At 36.9% G+C, this 22690-nt stretch overlaps 1 protein-coding gene across 1 annotated transcript in view; it reads left to right on the top strand.

Moving 5' to 3' along the window:
• Gpc6 (glypican 6) overlaps nucleotides 1–22690 on the top strand; it is a 1075163-nt gene that overhangs the window by 780848 nt on the left and 271625 nt on the right. The gene's annotated exons all lie outside the window — the stretch shown is intronic.

The raw sequence follows: 22690 nt of genomic DNA, 5'->3' as shown, positions 1-22690 counted from the left end.
ACAGATTCATTACCTCCAACAAATTCCTTTTGCCCCTTTGTGTTTTGTTTTGTGTTTTATTTCATTTTGTTTATGTATTTTGCACTAAGAATACTTTACGTGAGACCTACCCACTTAACAAGGTTTTAAAGGCCCAGTGTGCTGCTATATAGCCATTCTGTTGAAAAGTTGATCTCTTGGACTTTTATTGCAGAATTGAAATTTTATGCCTATTGAGGAACAACTGTCAATTCCTTCTTACCATAGCCCCTGAAAACCACTATTCTAGTCCCTTCCCTTCCCTTCCCTTCCTTTCCCCTCCCTTCTCTTCCTCTCCCCTCCACTTCCTTCCTGTGCCCTCCCCTCCTATCCTATCCTATCCTCTCTTTTTAACCTATTTTAGATGCTCCATTAAAGTGGAGTAAGTTCTATCAGATATGTACCTCAAATTGGAATTGCTGAATTATATCATAGTTCTATTTTAAATGTTTAAGGGACCTCCATACAGTTTTCCATCATGACTGCACAAGTTTTACTCCCCACTAAGAAAGTATAAAGGTTCTAATTTATCCAAATCCTCTCCAGAGCTTAATATGTTTTTTAAAAAATAGCCATTCTGTTATGGTTTGTGTCTGGGTGTGTCCCCAAAGCCTCATGCGGTCATGGGGCAGCCTTTTAGAGTTTGATTGATTATGGGTGTGAGAGCTACACCCACTCTGGGGTGGAAGTTTGCATGTGCAAGAGAAAGGAAGAGGCTGCTTGGGGCCATTCCTGGCTTTTGCACTTGTTGCTTTGCTGTGTTCTGCCTCCATGAGCTGTAGCCCTCTACCATGTGCCACTCTGCCTTGTAATCTGCCAAGTATGGACTGAAACCTCCACAAACGGTAAGCGAAATAAACTTTTCCTTCCTTAATTTTGGGCATCAGGTATTTTGTCCCAGCAATGAGAGACAAGTAACCAAGACACATTCTGATAGCCGTGATGCTTATTGTGGTTTTGATCTGCATTTCCCTTATATTAGTGATTGTGACCACCATTTCATATAACTCGCCCCTTTCTATGTTTTTATCCTAAGAAATGTCTACTTAATCATCTTAGTGATCAATTCATTCCACTGCATGTTTACATCTTTTTTAAATTCATTGACCATCTTAGTAACTGAAGTCTCTTGCCTATTTTTAAATCAAGTAATTTGTCTTTTTGCTGTTGAATTGTAGACTTCCTTGTACATAGTGGATATTAACCATCTATCAGATAAAAGATTTGCAAATGTTTTCTTTCATTTTGGAGGTTGTCTCTTCTTTCTTTTCATTGTTTCTTTTACTGTAGAGAATCTTTATAGTTTGATATATTCTCACTTGTCTATCCTTCCCCATTGTGTCCTTTTGTACTATATATTCATCATTTAACTGTTATCATGTTGGTAAATTTCTGGACTTTGTTTTTTTTCATTGGTCTAACTATTTGTCTTTGTTCCAGTATCATTGCATTTTAATTATAGTAGCTTTCTAATAGAATTTGACAGCAACAGATGTGGTGTCTTCAACTTTATTATTCTTTTTCCTCAACATAGTTTTGTCATTGTGGTTCCATATGAATCTGGATTTTTTTTCTTTTTTTCTGCAAATAATACCATGAAGATTTTGATGTAGATAGTACCGGATCTGTATATCACTTTGGATAGTGTAAGCATTTTAACAGTATTGTCCATCTAAATATACGTATGTACTGGCATGTGTTCAATGTCTTCTCTAGTTTCTTTCATCAGTATTGTACATATTCTATATAGAAGTCTTTCACTTTCTTGCTTACGTGTATTCTGAGTATTTATCCCTTTTGATGCTTAGTTTTCTTTTTGATTGTTCACTGTCAGTGTACAGAGACCCAACTAACTTTGGTATATTTATCTTATGTCCTATAATTTTACTAAATCTATTTATTAGATATTAGGGTTTTCTATTTATGTAAAAATCATATCATTTGCAAACAAAGACAGTTTAACTTCTTTTTCTTAATTGGGTGCCATTTATTTCTTGCTCTGACTTAACTGAACCAAGTAGTGCTGCTGCTATTATACTGAAAGTAAGTTGTGGGAGTGGGAATCCTTGCCATGCTTTTGATTTTAGAAGAAAATCTTTTTTTCCCACTATTATGATGCTAGTTTAAGCTTATCATACTTGACTTTTCTTACATTTCTATACCCAGTTGTTGAGCATCTTTGATAATGAAAGAATGTTGAATTCTGTTAATTTTTTCCTATGTCTATTGAGATATAGACTTTTAATCCTTCATCCTCGTAAGGTGGTTTATCATGTTTATTCATTTGTATATGTTAACCTCCCTACACACATGGAAAAATTCAACTTGACCATTGTGTATGATCCTTTTAATATGACATTGAATTTTTGTTTGTTAGAATTTTGTTGAGGATTTTACATCTGTGTTTCTCAGTGGTCTAAAAAATGCTCTGCAAATCAGAAGCAGATGTGCATTCCTCTCAAGTATGTTTGGAACTGTCTCTAGAATAGATTACATGTTAGGATACACGACTTCACAAATTTCATATTAAAATAATTTTGGGTTGAATTTTATGTATGGTGTAAGGTGGAATCCAATTTCACCCCTTTCTATAGGGATATTTAGTGTTCCTCACATCATTCACAGAAGAGCCTATGTTTTCCCTCTTGTGTCTTTTGGTCTGATATACACATCATTTAACTGGCATAGTTCACTGAAGAGTCTATTCTTCCCACATTTCGTACTTTGGTATGATATATACATCGTTCAGTTATGTACATGTGGGTTTATTTCTGAACTCAGTTTTGTTGCACTGATCTGAAAATCTGTCTTTAGTGCAGTATTATATGATTTTAACCACTGTAGCTTTCTAATATAATTTGAACACAGATATTCAAGTAGCTTTTCTAAACACGGGTGTATAAAGCTAGAAATAAAAAAACAGAGATAAACTGCAAAATTCACAAATATGTGGAAATTAAACCATCCATTCCTGAACAACCAATGTGCTAAAGAAGAAATCAAAAGAGCAATTTAAAAACATATCTCTTGAGTAGTGAAATAAGAACACAGCAGAGAAAAACTTGTGGGATACAACAAAACACATGCTAAGAGGGAAGTGTATAGTAATAAGTGTCTATGTTCAGAAAGAAGGAAGCTCTCAGTAAATACCCAGACTTTACCACCTCAAATCACTACAAAAAGAAGCAACTAAGCCCAAAGTTAGAAAAAGGAAGGAAACAGTTGAAACTGAGGGCAAAATTAAGTGACACACATTCCAGGAAAATAATATGATCCACAAAACTAAGAACTGGCTTTTTGAAAAGGCAAACAAAATAGACCCACTCAAAAATTCAGACTCAAAAAGACAGAAGATTCAAGAAAGTAAAAGTAAAAATGAAAGAAAAGACTTTAAAACAGATGCCACAGAGCCACTAATAGTCATGAGACTGTGAACAATCACAGTCCAACAAATTGAATCTGCTACAAGGAATGGATAAATTTTTGTACACATGCAGCCCAGAAAGAAATAGAGAGAATGAGCGAGTGAGCGAGCAAGAGAGAGAGAGAGAGAGAGACATGTAAAGTAAAATTTTCCCAGGAACATTTTGCCTTAAGGCTGTGTAAGGTAGAACTGCCAATTAAATTTTGTGATCCATTCTTTCCATTGTAAACATGGTGATATTTCAGTAATTTCTAACAAGACAGTGTGAGATAAATGTAAAGACAGGGAGATGCTGTTATTTAGCCAGAGCAACAGATCCACACTGGGGCATTTTTTATGCCTAAGCATATTTGTAGAGTCATTGAAATCTCTGTGGATGATGTATTTGAGTTTACAGAGGACAGTTATTTCACCCATGGTGAACTTAATGCAAAAATGTTTCTGCAAGTGCTTTACACCTTAATATTTTGAACTAATAGGACATTTCAAGTGTGTGTGCAACCATTGCACACATGTGTATAACCAAATTCCTCCTGACAATACATATTTCAAAAATTTAAAATAACATGAGTACTACTTCCATAGGGTTCGATAACCATTGTCAGATTCATCTCTATTACTACTCCTCAGATGACTGCATAATTATTTATTTGAATGTCTATATCGGCATCAGACTGTTTAGCTCCCTGGGGGGGAGGGCCCAGAGTTTTTCATCTTTATTTCCCCGACTCATTTTGTAGTGTCTGGCACACATTAGAGCCACAGAAAATGTTTTCTACTTAAATAAATCACATGGCCAACACGTTTTGTATCCAGACTATTGAAAAATATAAAATCTTGAAGATTTTCTCATTTTAACAAGTCACAAAGAGTGCCATAAATAGATGCATACATACCCATATTTATAGCAGTGCAAGTCACAGTGGCTAAATATTGGAAGCGATCTATATGACCATCAACAGATGCATGGATAAAGAAAAATGTGGTCTTTACACACAGTAAAGAACGACTCTGCCATGAAGCAGGGTAAACTTGAGTCACTCCGAGGAAAATGGGTGCGCCTTGAGAACACAACGTTAAGTGTAGTGAGTCAGACATACAAACTTCAATATCACATGGTTCCTCTTATATGAGAAACTCAAAGTATAAATAAAGAACAAAATAACAGACAGACTATAGGAAACAGTGAGCTAGAACTTTAGCATAAGGGAGAGGAGCCAAGAGACGGAAGGGGGAGGCCAGGAGGGGAGAGAAATGGGATTTTAAAAAGAAAGGAATTGTAATGTGTTGTGCACGTACACCAAGTCACTACAAGCAACGCAGTCATTATGTACAAAAGTAAAAAGGAGAAAAGGTCCAAGAGACAGAGGGAGGGATAGGAGGAGAGAAGAAAGAGATTTTTACAATTAAGATATGTCATGTTCATGTACCAAATGCTGAGGTTGAATCTAATCATTATGTACTACAAATATGTACTAATAAAAAATAAGCTATTTAAAACTGGGAAGAGAAGAAATGCCATAAATGATACCATTTGATACCATAATTGATACTCCAGTCCTTTCTCTGAAAGGAGAAAGGGAACGATGGTATGCAAGTATTTTTTACAAGCATTCCAATGAAATTTCATTTCTCATAGAATAAAAACCATAACCAGACATTTGAAATTCATCCACTAAAAATTTAATATCAGAAGAGCTCGATTCCCCAACTCTCAGGTGAAACTTCTTAAGAAAAGACAGTCTCGTTTAGTGTCTGGAAATTTACGGTCTGTGAATCTGGGCTCCTGGACTGACTTGCACATTTATTTCCTTTGTGACTTCACCTGTTCAGTGAGATTTAAAAGCTGAGAATTTGAAAAAAGGTTGATAAGCAATTTCAATTACGTTTGGAATAATAAGTTTGTTGTAAGAGCAAATATCCTAGAGTATTAAACTCCAGTCTATTAATCTGTGGAAAAATCATTCAAAGACATTACAATTATTTGTCATTACCTTAGATAAACAAAATGGGTAAATCTCAGTGTTAATAATGAGAATGATAATCAGTGTAATCAATTTTCCAAAGGTATCATAGCCTGCTTGGGCTCCTATAAGAAAATATCAGCCAAGCATGGTGATGCCCAACTATAATCCCAATGCTTGGGAGACTGAGGCAGGAGGATCATGTGTTCACGGCTAGCCTGGGCTACGTAGTGAACTCCAGGTCAACCTGAACTACAGAATATGACCCTTTCTCAAAAAAGAGAAAAGAAAATATCACAATCTGGGTTATTTATTTATTTGGTTTTCTTTCCAGTACCAGGAATCGAACTCACAACCTTGTGCTTGCCAGGCAGGTGCTGTGCCGCTGAGCTAAATCCCCAGTCCCAATCTGGGTCATTAAACAACAGGTGTTCAGTTCTCTTAGTTTAAAGGCAGGAAAATCCAAGAACAGGGGGCCAGCCAGTTTGGTTCCTGGTGAAGATTCCTTCCCTGGTTCCTGATCACCACCATCTTGCTATGTTCTCAGCTGGCAAAGAGAGAGGGAAATTTCCTTTTTCTTCTTACAAAGCCACTAATCCCACCCTGAAGGCCTCCTTTGCAAGACTTCATCTATCCCTAACTACTTCTCTGAGGCTGTGTTTTTATACCATCACCCTGGGCTTGGGATTCCACTTGAATTGGGGAGAACACAAACCAAGCCATAGGGGAAATATTGCAAAGAGGTTTCCTTTAACTGGTGAGTGTCAAGGATATTCTCGTGGACTCTGCTGTTGAGCTGCATTATAGAAGTCAATGATTTCACTGCATGTTTAAAATGGGAATGAGTTCTGAGAGAAGGAAAGACTGTGGCAGTGTCTTGGGGGAGTACAAGGATGACAAGGTCCTGGACACAGCACTCCAGAGCAACACCACCACCACCCAGGTACTGCTGTCAACGCTGATGGACTGAAAAAGATTAATTAAAGTATTAAGGAAATATCTCTCACTTATATTTTTATTAATCAAGTGTTATTCAATTCATTTGCAATGTTGTTTTATTCATTGTTATGAAATATTTCCAGTGCGACTACTAATATTTCATTATGATTTGTCTTTACTTATTTGTTTTCTATATTGAGCAACCAATTCTCTAGTCCTCAGACATATATTACTTCTTCAATTATTTTCCCACTTGCTTGTCATGAAAACTGAAATCCCCACATTTGGTCTCTTAAAATGGAAAAACCTGTAGTCATAGTGACTATGTGAACTTGGTAAGAGAACACATGAACTGCTAACATCCATAAAGTACTGCTACTGACTGTTAGAAAAGTATGGCACAGTAAATGGAAAAAGGAGCAGAAGTAGGGTGGGAATGTGGGGGTATCTCCTTGCAGAGTCCTTGTGCAAATTTTTTACACAAAAACTGCATGTTTTTATGCAGTGTATAAAAGAAAAGGTAGGAAAGAAAAGGTAGATTTTGCAAGAAGGAAGCTAAAAGTCCTGGGAAATCACATAGAAGGAAGGACTTGGGTAGCTAAGCATACACACTAGAGTAAATGTAGTGGCTGAAGGATTTCTTAGTATGCACAAATTGAACCTGTGACCCCTCAGTTACACTGCACTGGCCCTGTCCACCAACTGAATCTCCTCCTCAGCCACCCCAGCTCTACGCCTTCCACTACTTTGCCTTGTAACGTTTTTTAGAAAAACTGATAAGAATTTCTTATCCTTAACCTCCTATGAGCAACATGTCCCGGTATCCTCAAATTCACACTTTACTCCCCATTTCCTCTGCCTCACCTCAAAGGCAGAATTATCCCCCTGTCTACCTTTCAGCCACCCCTCTTTACCGGTCTTCAGGCTCTGGAGGCTTGACATGTTGATGCTTTGTGCCCATACCAAACATTCACTTTACAGATGAGCAACTTCTTTATTTTTCCTAGGACTCTCCTATAAAAATGAATATGACCTGGGCTTCTTTATCCTCTCTGAACTTAGCCATCTCTTTAGACACTAGTACTGCAGGTATTGTTAAAGGATTCGGTGTAAGAACCTCCACCAGCAACTTACCCCATCCTGTGTACGGCTGTGCCTCACTCTATCTGTTCTCTCCTCTTTGCCCTCTTTTATGTCTTCCTTCATGCTTCTTGTTCCCTGTCCACATGACTCTATCCCTTTCTATCATCACCCACTTTCTTGGCTTTTTTTTAATCTTCATAAATAGAAGATACATGTCCTCTGTGAAACTGTCTCCAGATACCCAGCAAACCCTTCTAGCATGGGTGCTTTCTGGAAACAACCATGGACCTACAGTTTATCAATCATTGTCTAATGATTCCATGCTGTAATCTCCAGCCACGTTGGTAATCTAAAGGCTGTGTCCTGTGTTTCTTCTCAAACCTGACACAGTGTAGAATGTTTAGGAATTGGCCATAGTATACCAAATTCATGACCTGTCAAGGATTTTCAGGTCTCTGCTGCGCTATCACCTGCTCAGAAGAGGCTTTTTTGACTATTCCGTCTAATACAGCTCTTCTACAAGGCTGAGCCTTTCACTCTGTTCAAGACTTTCCTTATAACATTTATAGGCAGTTTATTAATTGTTTTAATAGTATTTTTAACTGTCTGCTGCACTCCCATAAAAATTCAAGCTCAGTGAGGTCAGGAGCTTTGGTTTTATCACCACTGTAGCCATAGAGACTAAACTAATACCTGGCACTTGCTAGATACCAAGGAAGTGTTGAAAGAATAAGTGAATCTGTTATGATTTAGTTTTCTGATTGACCATAAAGAGCTGTGATTTTACTCAAGTCCTAGGTCAAGCCAACAAGTGTAGGTTTTATATATCATTAAAATTAATGAAGGACCAAGATAAACACTTGTGTGGATAACGTTCCCAGGAAGACAGGAACCTCCCCACCAGCGGAAGGGAGGCTTTTATGAGTGACAAAGTCTTGTCCTCTTAGTTTCCTAATAAAACACAGGACCTAGCTATGAATGTCTCTCCATTAATCTGTCTGCACTGACTTAAAGGCAAACAGTGCGTTCTGCTTTGTAACACTTATCAGCTGCCCGAAAGGAGAATTTCACAAGGGGAGGAGGAATGAAAAATAACTTAAAATATTTTATGCAAATGAAAATGTCTCTCCCATTTATCACCAAGGACATAAACCTCCTATTACTGTGTAATGACCACCGTCCTCTCATTTGTGCTTCTTAACAAAACTTACTTGATGTCAATGTTTAACTAGCATTATTAATGAAAATACTTGTAACACTTTGGGAAATGTCCTGTGAGCATTTTTATTAACTGCACATAAATCCAGAGGAACTGTGCTCTGTTATTGCTACCTCTTCCTTTAGAGTGTTGAATTAATGCCAAACGTTGAGTCATGATTGCAAAACCAGCTGATTCCAGACTGTTTATCTACACACTTCTCCTTTGCTGCTCAGAGAATTTCAGTTCTTTTCATTGTAAAGTACCTTTAAAGTTCATATACCTATATAGTATTTGAGCACAGAAGACACACAGATATGAAAAGTTTTGCCTAAACATATTTCACTATAAAAATCAGCTGAAATTTATCTGCTACATTACCTACAAGAATATGGTTTCATACCTCCAGGTTAACAGTTATGAAAGTTGCTTATATGCAAATAAATTCAAGTATCACTTAAATAGTTCATATTAGAGTAAGAAGTATTTGTGATGAAGAAGTTAAATACTCTTAGAATTCTCAGTAACACATGGAAGTTTCATTTGCTCATTTGTTTGTTTGCTTTGTATGTCCTGAGTTGAAAGGGAATTGAGAAATCCTTTCATCTATATCTTGGGAATATTATTATGCCATCTAAAGCTGATAAAGCTAAACCAGGAATGATGGTGCATACGTGGCATTTCAGGCTTCCAAAGGGCAGGAGGATTCCAACTTCAAGTTCAATCTGGGAAACTTAGTGACTTAGGGAGACCCTGTCTATAAATACATACAGCATGCATACATACATCCACATACTTACATGCATACATACATACATAGACTGGAGTGAAAATCAATATAAAGACCTAGAATTCAATCACCAGTACCCCCAAAAAAGAGATGATGAACACTAGATCATTTTATTGACTTGCACAATGTCACAAAGCTAATTCAGTAACAGGAAAATCCAAAGCTCATGTGCATTACTTTTGATGCAGTGCTGAGTCATTTGAGGGTGTTGTGTCAGAACTGGGGCTAAAAGGACAAGTATCATGGCAAAGGGGCATCAAAACTAGAAATCTAACAGTATGATGAGAGGTAGGATGGTTTGGCTGCAAGAAAATTGAGACTTTAAGAAAGAGAGAACAATACAGGTACAGAGAGTCAAAAATCATTTGTTTTTGTTTTTGTTTCTGTTTGGCTTTTGATCAGGGAAAGTTATGAGCAAGCAGTGTTTCAGGTGACCAAAGCAGCACTGCTGGTTTTTATTGATTAGGACAAAGTATCCAAGGAAGACAAGAGGCGGATCAGCAGGCTGCTAGCAATGGACTCATGCTAGAAGGGCCTCCTGTGCTCAAATATAGTATCTTACATTTTTATGACCTAATATTTTTTCAAACAATTCCAACTCATATCACAAATACCATCATATTTAGTCTTCATAAGCCTGTGAGGTAGACAGGAGTCATCACAGGCACTGTGTAAGGTACAAAAAAACCATAGCCTGATGACAACAGGAAGCTTGTTTTCATTGCAAACATGAACTGGGGAACTGACAGTGAAATCCTTCACTTAGGCTGAGACTCCAGTCCCCTTCCCACCATATATCTTGTACTCTGCTCCCTTCAGTGGTTGTGTAATGGAAACAGATGGGGGAAAATACCACTGAGCTTTCATTAGTTATCCATGGCTTAGACTTTTTGAATGAAATAACATGCAGCAAGCATATTCCTTAAATCTTAATGGAGCAGCTTCTCCTAATGGATTATTGGAAAAGATAATGTCCTCTTTGTTCTATAGAGGCTCTGACTATTCATTTCTCTTCTTTCATTTTGCTCCTCTTGCCTCTGATTTTTTTGTTCCTTTGTTTCCAGGTTAAGGATTCAAGTGGAACTTTTTCTGCATTTATGAACTTTTAAAACAGCCTTACCCATTTGACCTAGGTGTTTATCTACAATTTTTTAATATAATAAAATCCCTAGGAAAGAGCTTTTAACACAGATTCTCAAACTGCCTGCAGCCAACAGCACTTGAGAATCACTTCCTTTCCAGAGCAATGTGTCGAGTTCAGAGTGGCAACTGCACCATCCAGAAGAAATGGGTTTGGACTGAAAGAACATGTGGCAGAAAGGAGGTCACATAGATGAAATGCAACGCTGGTCAGGTCCTTCAGCCATACCATCACAAGGGGTTCTCTAGTGGTGGGTCATATTAAAATTGATTTTTACATTAAAAACCTCTAAAAATTGCCATGGCTACCTAGGTTAACATGGGTCTTAAAAATGTAAGATGGGAGAGCATGACTTTATAAACACAGGACTAGAGACCAAGAGCAAAAATCTTGGTCCTGGTCCTTCCATGACCTCCCCGAATAGCCAGAATGATCTGGATTTCTGCTGCCTCCAGCCGAATATGACAGAAGCTTCAGCTTTCTAAGAGGCATGATGAACTGTGAATCATAAAACTCTGCTTTAACACTAGCTGTACAGAATGCAAAGAATAAAAATCACTACAAAAACCAAACAACTATGTTTTAAATGATCTTGAAAGCCTTCTCAACATAAAGTCAAGGAGTTTATCTGGGAATTATTTTTAATAAGAAACAATTATTCCAGTGAGAAGTCTTGACTAACGGTAAGGACATGTGTCTTTGTTTGACACACATAGTGGCTTAAAAGTAAGACTGGTAATTGCCTTGCCTTAAAAGCAGGTTACTTTCATTTTGTCAGGAAACCTAATATTATATGAAGCATTGTGGAAAACCATGACCTTTAATTATGAACTAACTAGAGGTGGAATTTAGATATGGGAAAACTTTTGGTGGTGCTTTATAGAATATTACAATGAAGCGCCAATCTCACTTTGTTCGGTAGATTGTAGATTGAAGTGGGATGTTTGAAAGTATTCATCCGTGTTCCCTCTTAGGGAAAGTAGATGAATGAGCAGGTCTAAGAATTTCTGCTTTCACATTTGGAGACATGCCAACAACCAGAGCAAAGGCCTGCAAGCTTGTGTCAAAGCTTATGTGTGCTGGGAAGCAGACCAGAGCATGTAAAACAAGGCTAGGGTGATTAAGTCACATCTGAGGGATAAAATACGAGCCAGGCCTCAGAAACGGAAGCAAGTAAGAACCAAGAGATTCAGCTCCTAGCCAAAGTCAAGTCAAGAACAGCACAACCAAGCCAATTCAGGTATTACTGTTTGATTAACTACTTGGAATAAAAAAATAAACACTGATGTTTCTTAAGAACTCACCACGTAGCAGGCACTTCTATTTTATCTACAGAATTTCAAGTGTGACTCACCATGTGACGGGCACTTTTACTTTATCTAAAGAATCTCAAGTGTGGACAGCAGTCCTAACAGGTTGTTGATAAGGATAATGATTCCTCAGGAGAGATTTAGAAACCTGCCAAAGATCACTTAGTGAATAAACCATAAATCAGATCTTTATGACTTCAGAGCTAATGGTTCTTCAATGCCTGGTTCCTTTCACTGGGGAAAAATGAGTAAGAAATGCTGCACATTTCTAGATTTAATTCTACAGCAACCTCACAGTCCTTTTTGAGCTTAGCCTCCTTTGAACCTGGCACTACATCAAAACATGGGTCCTGGACACTTGAGATCCCGGTAAGGTCTTTTGTACAGTATTACTAGGAGCAGTCATTCCTTTGTGGACAAGGATATCAGACGGCTGAACTCTGTTCTGAGTAGCGTATTGGTCTTCATTCTTCCCTGGCTTTTATATCCTTTAAACCCATTGCCATGAGCATTTTGCTAATGCTGACAGATCCCTTGTATGAGGTATAGATGATCGTTATGAGTTCTTTGGGATATTTATGAGTTCTTTTGCTGAGAGCAAGTCCAATTTCATGGCAGCAATTCTGAACACCACGGTCTGGCAGGAATTTAACCCTATATTTCTCCATGGAGCAATGGTTTAGTACAAACTGGGACTTTGCGTAACACAAGGATCACAAATGAGAGCTTGCCATATGGTAAAAGCTAAAGAAAAGGAAAATTATAACAGTGATAAACAATTGTAACAATTTTATCATATTTGCATAGAGTTTGAGTGGATACATTCAGTTTTAAGGAAATTTGCAGAAACCTTTAAGAAGGAAGGAAGAAAATTTAACTTTATTGGTTATTATGGTATCTTCTCTCACTAGCAGCAACCAAACAAAAATCAGGATTGATCCAGTCAGGATTTGTAATGATAATGAATTATTACGCTAGGTTGAAAGATAAAATTGTGCATCTTTATCTTGTACAATGCTGTGTTTTGAAGCAAACGTACATTGTAAATGACTATAGCTAATTAAAATGTGCATTACTTCACACAGTTATAACTTATCTGTTTGAACACCTACTATCCATTCTCATCATTTTAAAAAATCAGAATATGAGGGCTGGGGATATAGCTCAGCAGCACAAGTGCCTGTCTGGCAAGCGCAAGGTCCTGAGTTCGATTCCCGGTACCAAAAAAATCAGACTATGTTGTTTTTAGCATGTTATATAATAATTATTTTTAGCATGCTACATAATAAATCTCTTGAAATTTCTGCTCTTGTCTTTTGCTAACATCTTCTTCTTGTCTTTTGCTAACACCACCTCAACCACCCCACTCTCTGGTAAATACCATTCTACACGCTAATTCTATAAGGTCAAATTTTTTATATTCCATGCATGAGTGAGATCATATGGCATTTGTGTTTCCATGCCTGGCTTATTTCACTTAACATAAGGTCCTCCAGGCTCACTCATATTATTACAAATGACAAGATTTCTTTCTTTTCTGTGGCCAAATAGTTCTCCATTAGGCATGTGTACCATATTTTCTTTATCCACTCATCAATTGATCTACATGAGATTATTCCCATTTCTTGACCATCGTGATTAGTACTGAAATCACCAGGGGAGTGCAGATCGCCCTTCAACATACAGAAATTATTTCCTTGCCTATATACTCAATAGTGGGACTGGTGGATCATATAGTAGTTCTGTTATGAAGCTTTTGAGTAACTGCCATATTGTTTTTCATAATGGTATACTAATTTACATTCCCACCAACCGTGAACAGGGGAGCTTTTCCCCCACATCATCCCTAACTCTCTTTATCTTCTTTTTTGATGATAGGAATCTAATAGATGTGAGGTAATCTCTCATTATGGTTTTGATTTCCATTTCCCTGATGTTTAGTGGTAGTGAGCATTCTAAATATACTTGTTGCCAATTTATATGACTTCTTTTAAGAAATGTATACTCTGATCTTCATCTGTTTTAAAATTAGACGATTTGTATTCTTGCTATAAAGTTGACTTCCTCATGTATATTGGGTATTAACTCCTTACCAGATGTCTAGGCTTCAAGTATTTCCTCCCATTCTAAGTTATGTCTGTTCCCCATTCATTGTTTCCTTATTCTGCAAAAGTTTTCTGGTTTGATGGGACCCTTTGTCAGTTTTTGTTTGAGATTTAGTATTGAATGACATCGTTGAATCTGTCCTCTTAGAATATTAGTCTGACTTTACACTCTAATACAGTGCAGAAAAGTATTAGAAAGTAAAGTTGGGGACAAATACAAAAACACCTCTGTTCATTGACTTTACAGAATTATTTGATGGTCTCTTGGATGAGATTTGACTAGGTATTAAATAGTTTTAACTCCCTTGGGTAGCTCACTGATACCTTAAAGTTCTCTTTCTGACATATGATTGATTTTGTCAGAACTAATGTGATGATCTGGCATATCCTTTCCTGCCAGTGAAATAAAGAATTGCAAGCATAATAAGTCCAGGTTTAATTGGTTTTATGCAGCAATGCTTGAGCACTTAATAAAGGACATGGAAATTGGCACCAGGAAGTTTCTCTGCGAAATTCTTCCAATTCAGTTGATTTAGAACATGATTAAAAGTCCTTTGTACAGTAATCCTGGAGCCGCTGTATGCTAATGGCTGTGCTCTTAATCCCATGGATAAGAAGATGTAAAAATGATCACCAAGCCTCCTGCATGCCCTGCACCATGACTGGGCACATAAGGCTAAAAGAAATGGATTACGTCTCTACCAAAGAAACCCTAAGTCCAGCCAAAGACTTTAAATGACCATGCAGAAGAAAGTGATACCTGTGAGCTGGCTATCTTATTTTTATTCCTAGGAAATCAGATGGAAAGGGGTCTTATATCCTTTAGGAGGCTGGTATTCAGGACACTGCCACCATGACATACCGCTTGAGCACAAGGGGCTCTTTAGAGATATCTAAATGAAGCTCATCTACCACATGACTTTTCCCCATAAGACACATCTCATCTGAGCTTGAGAATTTGGAGCTATCTAAAAAAGCAAAATGCACAAGAAGGTGAGAACATGGTCTGAATAATCTGGGAAGAGAGCACTTGTTTGCACTGCAAGAGCTGAAAGGAGACAGTAGGACTCCACCTTGTTGGACTTCAACTAGGAATATGCTCACTGATAACTCACAGTGTTTGCCCCTCTGCATGTGTGTGTATCCCTGAATGACTGTAAGTGTTGGGTTGAGGGTTACAAGTAAACCTAGGGGACTAGGTAATTTGCAAACACAGAATCTGAAAGTAAGAGTATTGACTGGATTCAAAGTAAAAAAAAAAGAAATAGGGGCCACAGTTTACATCTACCCCAACACTTACAACCCATAGCCACATAGCCAAACTTGTAATCATTCTGACTTCCTGGAAATACTAGCTCTAATCATAAACAAAACACAAAACATAAATTTTCACACCCTTGTCAGCATAATTCAGTGAAATGAAACTATTGGCTATAGGCAAATCAGTTTAAACAGCTCTTCTTACTTTAATGAGGACGTTTATATGTAACAAGCGTTCACAGAAAAGGTAAAGATTTTGCTCATATTATGCTTTATAAGCTGTGCTCTACCTGCCCCAAGCAGGGCTCCTTTCCACTTTCTGTTTTAGGTCTCCTGGCTCCAAACTGTTCTTTTGTATGTACTATAAATTTCAACGGTTTTTTAAATTTAATCTAATTTTACTTTGGACATTTTTTAACAAGCATTATTTACTTAATATACATCTCAGCTCTACAAAATGCTATTATCATTCTGCTCTCCATTTTATGGATAAGCAAATGGAAGTTTGGGTGAGTAAGGAAATTGATCAAGGCTGCACAGTAAGTGGAAGATCCAAGATTTATCCTCCAGCTGTCTGACTCTGTAGCCTGCTCACCACACAACTGCTCTGTCACCCCTTACCAGCTGATGTTTTGCAGTATTTGAAGCACAGTATCAAATAAAGTCGTCTCTATTCCTGAAGGTTAGAATTGTTCCTAAAACAATTAGGAACTCAAAATTGAAGATAAAAACTGGCATTCCTGTGGTAGATTCTCAAAATTTTGGAGGCTTCGTGCTCTGTCACAAAAGGTCAATTGGTGCTAAAGTGTTTCTGTTACTTCAACAAGATGTGCCCATACTCTGAAAGACAGCCAGAATTCATTGCATGTGATGCTGTGAAGGGCTGAAGAAGGCTAGCAAACACAGAAAGTCCTCATCGAAGATCATTTTTTGTTTGCTCGGTTCAGGTTGGTACGATTAGAGAAGCTTCACCTATTTACAGTTTATAAAAATGGAAAAAGAAAAACTCAATTTAGAAAAACTACTTGCAGTAACCCTTGAATTTTTACCAGTTCTGTCCAGGATAGAAAGATACACCTTGGAATTTTAGTTTTCTCTAGCTGAAGTAAGTAAGTTAAAAAAAAAAAAAAAAAAAAAAAAAAAAAAACTACAGGATTCGAGGATATCCTGATCACAAATGATTTAGCTACTCAGTGGTAGTGGGCTACACTAACCTAATTCTACTTTTGCAAATCAGTCAATAGAGCACTTCAAAATTACAGAAAAGATATTATTCTTTAGATTCACTTTTTGATAACAGAATAGGCAGACAACCTACAGTGTTCTACAGGTACACCCACAAAAAAGTTCACGTCAGAAATACAATCAAATGTAGCGAGTCCAAATCAATATGCAATTAATTTTGCCACTTAGACCTCTAGAGCCAGTGATCCATGAATTGGTATTCCCTAGGTGGTTACTTAAATCTAAGCTTGAAAACTTGGTTCGGTCCTTATCCATTAAAGTATGAGAGACGATGATGACCGAGGATACTAAAGTCTGGTATCATCCATTTCAACTTGGGTTATTGAATGGTGAAAATGAGAAAAGAATACAAGAGTCACAACCCCTTTAATTCTCTTCCTCATTATAATAATTTTGTGAGGAAAACCTCACAAAATCAGATACCAAATTGTGTGTATGTGTATTTTCAAGTCAGTTTAAGCATATTTTTTATGCGTGTATTGACTTTTCTACTTTATTGATGTAGAATTGACAAATAAAAATTCTGTACGTTTATAGCATAAAATGTGTTGTGTAGATACATCTGTATACAGTGAACCAACTTCCACAATTCACCTAATTAACATATCCATCATTTACATAATTACTTCTGTGTGTATATGTGGTGAGAACCTTTAATATACATCCTCTAAAAAATTTTAAGTACACAGCACAGCATTATTAGTTGCAGCCACCATGCTGTACGTGAGAGCTCATTTATCCCACATATCTGAAACTTTATCCTCTTTGACTAACATCTCACCATTTCCATCAGCCCTTAGCAACCGCCATTCTTCCCACTTTTATGAATTTCACTTTTGAAGATTCCACAAGGACGTGAGGTCATGCAGTATTTGTGCCTCTCTGTGCCTGGCTTCTTCCCCTTAGCACAACTTCCTCTACACTTAGTCGCATGGTCTCAGCTGACAGAATTTTCTTAATTAACAGTGAAAATATATATGCCACGTTTCTTCCCCCATTCATCCAACAGTGGACACTCAGTGTGACAGCATACCTTGGCTATTGTGAGTATGGACAATAGGAGAGAACATAGGAGAGAAAATTTCTCTTCAGCGTGTTTATTTCATCTGTGTTTTGTTCTGGTTTGTCTAAACAGAATTGGGATTGCTGGGTCATGTGATAGTTACATTTTGAAGTTTTTGAGGAGACTCCATGATATTTTCTGCAACAGTGTACTAATTTACACTCCCACCACCAGTGTACAGTGCTTCCCTTTCTCCACATCCTCACCACACTCATTTTCTTATAACTGCCACCCTAACAGGTCTGAGGAGATACCGTACCATGCTTTTGATATGCATAGCTTTGATAATGAGGCGTACTGAGCATTTTAAAAAAATTGTACCTGTCAATTTTAAGTCTTCTTCTGAGAAGTATCTATTCAGGTTCTTTATCCATATTTTTTCTTTATCCATTTTTAAATCAAAGTATTTATATTCTTATGTATTAACTTTTTATCAGATAAATAATTGGCAAATAATTTTTGCTGATTGTTTCCTTTGCTGTGTAGACTTTTAGTGTGATATAATCGCGTTTTATTTTTTTTGTTTTTTTTTTTTTGTTATCTGTGCTCTTGGTAGCAAAGCCGAGAAATCATTGCCAGTATCAATGGTCAAGATAATTTCTCCCTAAGTTCAACAGTTTTGGTGCTAAACTTTTTAATCCATTTAAATTTTTGTATATTTTGTGAGATAAGGGTCCAGTTTTATTCCGCATGTAGATATCCAATTTTATTAATACTATTTATTGAAGACATTATCCTTTCTCCACTGTTTTTTCTTGGCACCTTTGTTGAAGAATAATTAATTACAAATGTGTTGATTTATTTGTGAGCTATTTAGTTCCATTAGTCTATAATCTATTTTGTGCCAGTAGCAAGCTGTTTTAACTAGTGTAGCTTATTAGTATAGTTGATCTTCCACATCTGTGGGCTCTGCAACCAAGTACTCAACTAACCACAGATCAAAAATATTCTGGAAAAAATACATCTGCATTAAATATACTCAGATGTTTTTCTTATCAGCATTCTCTGAGCAATACAATCTGATAATTATTTACAGGCCCCTTACCAACCATACATGGCACTTGTGTACCATATTAGGTATTATAAGTAATTGAGAGATGGTGTAACATACATGGGAGGATGTGCAAAAGTGATATATGAAAACAGCATGCTATTTTATATAAGAGGCTTGGGCATCTTCTAATTTTGATATCTGCAGGAGGACCTGAAACCTATCCTATTTGGATGCTGAGGGACATCTGTGTATTTTGAAATTCAGTAGTGTGATACTTCCTGCTCTATTCTTTTTGCTGCAACTAATTGCCTTAGCTATTCGTGATCATTTGTGCTTTCATGTGAATTTTAGAATTGTGTTTTCTATTTCTGTGAGAAAAGATGCTTTTGATACGGATTGCAACATTTAACATTTTTTTTTAAATTCTAAGTCGTTCTTAAAAATGCACACTTATAAGATACAAGAGCTATTTGAATTTATCATATAATAAACTCATGGCAGAAGTTAGAAAATGAGACCATCACATCTAGTCCTAGGGAGAACGCACAGAGTTTATGCAAAGGTCCTATAACATTTAAGGTTATGGTAGCATAGGAAAAAAAATATACAAGAAAAATTGGCCTGGCAGTATAGAGGAATTCATTTCAAAATGCAGTACTTCAATTAAATTTGAAAGGAAGTCCTACTACTGCTGAGAAATACCAAGAGATACTAAATGTACAATAGGACTGTGACTTCCTCATATCGTGTTTAGCTATCCTGGTGGCAAGTTTATACCAGGGCATCAGTCAACTTCACCTTGAGGCTGGATTCAGCCACAAATCTTGAGGATGTTACTTTTAATATTTTTTAAAAAATTAAACAGCTGAAATCTTCCTTCCTACTTATGGTGTTCACAGGATAATTGCACAGCTTTAACAGGGTAAAGAGAGGAGAGCAGCAGTGCTAGATAAATAAACTGCAGGTCTGCAAGTGTTTGAAAGCTCTAATCAGATAGCATGAGACGAAGCGTACGCATATCTTGTAATCGGTGAATGAGTGTTTACATGGGTATTTCTGGTGCCTCCTGCTTCTTCTATTAGCCCAGCAGTTCCACAAAGCTTTTTTAAAATAAAAGTAAAATATTATTCACAAAATGTAAGCAAACCTTTGTTCAAACTGGTAATTCAAGAGAAAGGGGTGCCAACATGTTTCTCCCTTGAACGGCCTCTTACTAGGAATGTTACCTTCTATCTTAATCAAATTTACTTCAAAATATGAGCACTGCCATACAGTAGAGAAGTCACACTAAAGTTTAAAGTCCCTTTTCAATTACCCCAGCTTTAAGATTGTATTTCAGTTAGCGGGGTGTGGTGGTGCACATCTGTAATCCCAGCACTCAGGAGGCTGAGGCAGGAGGATCCTTGTGAGTTCAAGGCCAGCCTAAGCTACAAAGTGAGTTCAAGGCTAGCATAAACTGCATAGCGAGACCCTGTCTCAAAAGAGACAAAAAAAAAGAAAAAAAAAGAAGATTGTATTTCAATTATGAGCTTACTTTTAAAGAAATTGGAAACCTAAGAGTTGGTAGTATAGTCAGGCTCTAGGTCACTCATAGAGATTAGCTTTTCTTTCATTTTATCATCATTTAATTATTTGGTGTGCTTTCTACTGCAGCATTTTATGAGGATTTATGAAATGCTAACTTGTGAGGCTGCTGGATTTAGCAAATACAAACATAACCCACAGTGTCAAATATAAATTTCAGATAAGGAATAAACTTTGTAGTGTAAGTATGTCCTAATTATTGCAATTCTAAAAATTATTGCCAGTCAAAAATTCACATTTAGTTGTATTTTATCTGTCAACTCTACCTATAGGAAAGGAGCTGTGCTAAGAGATATGAATTTATCCCATGGAGTCATTTATATTTGGATACTATCTTGAAATAAGCATATCTACAAATTAAAATAAGTAATTAGTTATGCTGAATTTAAGATACACATAAAGTCATTGAGCTTAAGAGACTCAAGAATAGCACTAGAAAGGCAATGTACTGGAAGCAATCAGTCTTTCAATTTTGCTAACACATAGCATATAAAAAAGACTAAGAGAATGTAAAGGTGAGGCTAAGGGTCATATCAAGTGGAAGGGTTTACACTTCATTCTCTAGATCAGAGGTATTTGATAGAAAAATAACAAGAGGCACCAATAGAAGTCACAGATAAAATTTATACCTTCTTGGTAGCCATACTAAGAAATGCAGAAGTGAACAAGGTGCAATTAATTTTAATAAGATGTTATTCAATATTGTAAAGACCTTATTTCAGTTTATAGCCAATATAGAAACTACTGGGATAGTTTTGGTTGTTTAGGTACCAACTGTTCATAGCATGAGGTACCACACTATGCCCTCAGGACATTTTAGTCCAGACCAGACACATTTGAACTGATCAGTAGCCGTAGGTGCTAGTGGCTGACTTGTCAGCTGGCACAGCTCTACAAAGTAACACTCCACTCATCAAGTATTTGCAAAAGAGTCAAGGGGATCAGAATGAGACTTCAGAGCCACCATATTGTGTGGGAGAGTTAGAGCAAGAGAAATGTGGAGAGAGCGAATAGAGAACAGGCGATTGCAATAGTGCAGGAGACTTCAAGAGAATCTGACCTATGCTGGCAAGTAGGAGGAGGGAGCCTGGGAAGTGCAGATGATATGATACTTACTAATAATACTATTTATATACAGTATTTTACTCTGGGGCCAGTGTGGAAAGTAGATAACAGGAAAGACAATTTCTTAGCTGTCACCAGGAAAATACCATACAGCAGTGAAAAGATACTCCAAATGAATATATAAATGTGCACAGGGGAGAGGGAAAAGTTTTGCAGTAAAGGAATCTTCCTAGAATTTTTCAAGTTTCTTTAGTTTCTAGAGATAAACACAGAAAGATATATTTTTAACAGAACAGAAATGTCTTATACTTGGTTAGATACTGACAACTTATAATGCAGAATTCTATTTCATTGGAATTTGTAAATTGAGAGCAAATTTTTTTATGGGTATTAAAGGAGCAGAGAAGGGACTGTATTGCTGAACCTGCTCTGCACTCAGAAATTTAAATGTGTCTCAGGACCCATTTTTTTTCCACTAGAGAAATATTTCCATGTAGTCACAGGGAAAATAGGGAATGTAGCTGCGGTTCTTCATACACACACCTTTTAATCAATGGATCCTGTCCTTAGCCAGGCTCCTGTGCATAAATATGTTTGAGGGGGATTTTATTGTTTCAGAGCCTTTCACATCCATTACTACATATCATGTTTTTTCCAATAACTCCCTGCAATGCAGCACTGTTGCCTACATTTTCTCAGATGAGAACGCTGAGACTCCGAAAGAAGTAACGTCCTAAACAACAGAGCTCACAAGCGGGGTCAGAAATAGATTCCATGCATTTGCAGCCAACTCTTTAATGATTTGCCAATACTCGGTCATGGGTAAGAGACAGTTTTCAGCAAGCTGAGAATTAGCAAGGTATCTAGTTATAGACATATAAAATACTCCTCTCACTTCGGGTTAGATGCTGAGCGCCCTAGAGCAGATGAACTTTTACACATTAGACAGCAGAATGGCACATGTGGGTGAGTAAAGTAAACATTAGAAGGAAAGCTCATGAGTCCGTTTTCCTCAAAGTCTGGCTGCTGAGGCCGTGGATCTGTAACATTTTGTGACACTAGCATAATGCTGATGGCAATATTCACTGTCTCTAGTAAAATCTTGAGGAATAAGAATAAAATGTAGACTATTTTAAAATGTCAATGTAAGGATAGTGATATTTTAAATTTAAAAAGGCCATAAAGTTAATTTCTATTGAACTAGTTAGGATAATAACTTAATATATTTTAATATTTTCTGTAGTGAAATATTTCTGTCTAAAATGTTTTAGATTATATATGAATGAGGCAGCAAAACCCCATACATTCAGAAATACATAGTTTCCACAGTTATTTACTTAAGAAATATATTTTGAAAACCAATTATACATGATGTAGTATACCCAACAAAAAGTAAGTGCTCAAATTTATTATTATTAATATTTCCGAAAAAGGCGCTGGGGATTTAGCTCAGCGGCAAAAGCGCCTGCCTGGCAAGCGCAAGGTCGTGAGTTCGGTTCCCGGTACC

This window comes from Chinchilla lanigera, unplaced genomic scaffold (assembly GCF_000276665.1).
Source record: "Chinchilla lanigera isolate Chin_1 unplaced genomic scaffold, ChiLan1.0 scaffold00003, whole genome shotgun sequence".
Taxonomy (NCBI): domain Eukaryota; kingdom Metazoa; phylum Chordata; class Mammalia; order Rodentia; family Chinchillidae; genus Chinchilla; species Chinchilla lanigera.
This window is presented reverse-complemented; position numbering and strand designations above follow the sequence as displayed.